The 3,506-nt window shown below is 38.4% G+C and overlaps 1 pseudogene; it reads left to right on the forward strand.

Moving 5' to 3' along the window:
* The first annotated feature begins 878 nt into the window (after nt 1-878).
* On the forward strand, nt 879-1,442 carry LOC111550457 (annotated as a pseudogene).
* The last annotated feature ends 2,064 nt before the right edge of the window (nt 1,443-3,506 follow it).

Raw genomic sequence — 3,506 nt, forward strand, 5'->3', positions numbered from 1 at the left:
CACTTAGAATACAAGTATGTGATTAGTGATATTGATCATACTAATTTCAATAAAAAGTGTTGTTGGTCTTCTAATATATATATATATAGTTATTTTATTTTCTAAACCAAAAATGTTCATGCACATAAAAAATCAATTTTCTTTTCTTTAGTTGTTTTACAAAACCATGAATGAAAAATCTTTGGGCAGTGTTTTAGAACCTTGTCAAAATGTAGAGCTGGCTCTTTTCTTCAGTATCATACTTTGAAACCTTTAACTGCAAAGATACGCAACTTTCAAGAACTAAGAGAAGACCAATCCAAGGTTTTCTCCTGTCTAGTTTTTGGTTTTCCAAGACAGTGCCAACAACACGGTATTCTTTAAAATATGTGACAATCCGGGATCCAAAGCCACTGTACTCACTCCTACAAAAAGACAAAGGCTAAGATCTCATAACCAAGTTCTCAAAGTGTGACTGAACTTATGCTACAAGGATGTGAATCCTTTTATGGCTACCCCATTGGAACATTCAATCATGATTCTCTCATACCATGCAAAGTATATACGAGAATGACATCCCTTCACAACCTTTGATCTCTTTCCCTTACTAGAAACTATGTGACTCTATTATCTCATGGAAACATTACAGATGAGGTGAGGATAAATTTTGTACAAAAATAATTATCCACACATATTAGAAAACATATTGTTATTTCCTTTAGACAATATACATAATTTTTTCTCTTGGAATAGTTATACATATTTTAGAAGGGTTATTTTAAAGAGAAAAAAGGCTTTTATTTTCATGAATATGTTTTTGAAAGTATTAGGTTGGTGCAAAGTAATAGTGGTAATTAAAAGTAATGGCAGCCCCGGCCCCGCACCCTGCAGCCGCCGAGATGTTGATGCCTAAGAAGAACCGGATTGCCATTTACGAATTCCTTTTCAAGGAGGGAGTCATGGTGGCCAAGAAGGATGTCCACATGCCTAAGCACCTGGAGCTGGCAGACAAGAATGTGCCCAACCTTCATGTCATGAAGGCCATGCAGTCTCTCAAGTCCCGAGGCTACGTGAAGGAACAGTTTGCCTGGAGACATTTCTACTGGTACCTTACCAATGAGGGTATCCAGTATCTCTGTGATTACCTTCATCTGCCCCCGGAGATTGTGCCTGCCACCCTACGCCGAAGCCATCCAGAGACTGGTAGGCCTCGGCCTAAAGGTCTGGAGGGTGAGCGACCTGCGAGACTCACAAGAGGGGAAGCTGACACAGATACCTACAGACGGAGTGCTGTGCCACCTGGTGCTGTCAAGAAAGCCCAGGCTGGGGCTGGGTCAGCAACCGAATTCCAGTTTAGAGGCAGATTTGGTCGTGGACGTGGTCAGCCACCTCAGTAAAATTGAAGAGGATTATTTTGCATTGAATAAATTTACAGCCAAAAAACCTTAAAAAAAAAAAAAAAAGTAATGGCAAAAAACGCAATTACTTTTGCACCAACCTAATATATTCACTGTATGATGAGTATTAAGAAGCTCTTTAAGTGCCATAAGTGGAGAATGGGTCAAGGATTCTTGATAACAGTTAGATATTTAACAAATTACATTTATTGAAAAACACAAAATAATAAATTCATTAACGTAGTCTATCATCATTCCAAATATATGTTGGCTATGCAAATGGCAGTTGGAAACAACATTGAGGCTGTAAAATGGTGTAGTTGTTGGTGTTGGCCCTTAGAATGTGATGGTTAAGAACACAGACAATAGAACCAGATTACCTGAGTTCAATTCCCAGGTCCATCATTTACAATCTGTGTAACCTTAGACAATTTGTTTAACCTCCCTTTTTCTCAATGTCCTTATATGTAGCACATATAGAGATATAGGATAACTTTGAAGATTTAATGAGTTAACATATATATATATGTATATATATAGTACTTTATACAATAACTGGCAAATAAGCAAATAAAATATTTGGTATTACAGTTATTAACCTGTTTAGAAGTCTAAAGTTATGTATGAAAATATTAACAATAAATAACAGTAGAATCTATTAAATACTAATGAAGTGGCATGGACATGTATTGACGTGAGATTCCAAGGCAATGAACTGGAGCTTCACATACTGGGGGCTATGAGTCAACAGAAGCAGAAATTTACATAATGTATTTATTTTATATTGCTGTGCAACAAATTACCATAATCCTGGTGTCTTAAAATGATACCCATAAATTAGTTCAAACTTCTATAGGTTAAAAATTCATAGGTATGGCTGGGTTCTCTCTTGAGGATATCATAAGACTAAAACCAAGTAGTTGGCTGGGCTGAGTTCTTGTCTGGAGGTTTTGGGGAAAATTTCACTTCAAAACTCATTCTTCTTGTTTGTCAAATGTAGTTTCTTGCACTTGTAAGACTGAGGTCATTGTTTCCTTGCTGACTGTCAGCCAGGACCTCTTTCAGGTGCTATGGGCCACTTGCATTCCTTACCACCAGGTCCTCTCCATCTTCAAGCCAGTAATGCTGCCTTGAATTCTTCTTGTGCTTCAAATTTCTGACAACCTCTCTTGCCACCAGTTGGAGAAAAATCTTTGCTTTTGTAAAGCTTATGTGGTTAGGTTTGGCCCACTGACATAATCTGTGTAGTTTAAGGTCAAATAATTAGTAACCTCAATTATATATACAAAAACACAAATCCAGTTATTTTATGAAACACAAATCAACATCCCACACCTCACACGGCAGGGTACACCCCTGAGACGAAGCTTCCAGAGCAAGAATCAGACAGGAACACTCGCTGTTCAGCAATATTCTATCTTCTGCAGCCTCTGCTGCTGATACCCAGGCAAACAGGGTCTGGAGTGGACCTCAAGCAATCTCTAACAGACCTACAGCTGAGGGTCCTGACTGTTAGAAGGAAACCTAACAAACAGAAAGGACACCCACACCAAAACCCCATCAGTACATCACCATCATCAAAGACCAAAGGCAGACAAAACCACAAAGATGGGGAAAAAGCAGGGCAGAAAAGCTGGAAATTCAAAAAATAAGAGTGCCTCTCTCCCTCCAAAGGAATGCAGCTCATCACCAGCAATGGATCCAAGTTGGACGAAGAATGACTTTGCTGAGTAGAGAGAAGACAGCTTCAGTCCGTCAAACTTCTCAGAGCTAAAGGAGGAATTATGTACCCAGTACAAAGAAACTAACAATCTTGAAAAAAGAATGGAAGAATGGATTACTAGAATAATCAATGCAAAGAAGGCCATAAACAAACCGACAGAGATGAAAACCATGACACGAGAAATGCATGACAAATGCACAAGCTTCAGTAACCGAGTTGATCAACTGGAAGAAAGAGTGTCAGCGATTGAGGATCAAATGAATGACATGAAGTGAGAAGAGAAGTCTAAAGAATAAAGAGGAAAAAGAAATGAACAAAGCCTTTAAGAAGTATGGGATTATATGAAAATACCAAATCTACATCTGATTGGTGTGCCTGAAAGTGAGGGGGAAAATGGAACCAAATTG

The sequence above is a fragment of the Piliocolobus tephrosceles genome, chromosome 15 (genome assembly GCF_002776525.5).
Source record: "Piliocolobus tephrosceles isolate RC106 chromosome 15, ASM277652v3, whole genome shotgun sequence".
Classification (NCBI taxonomy): domain Eukaryota; kingdom Metazoa; phylum Chordata; class Mammalia; order Primates; family Cercopithecidae; genus Piliocolobus; species Piliocolobus tephrosceles.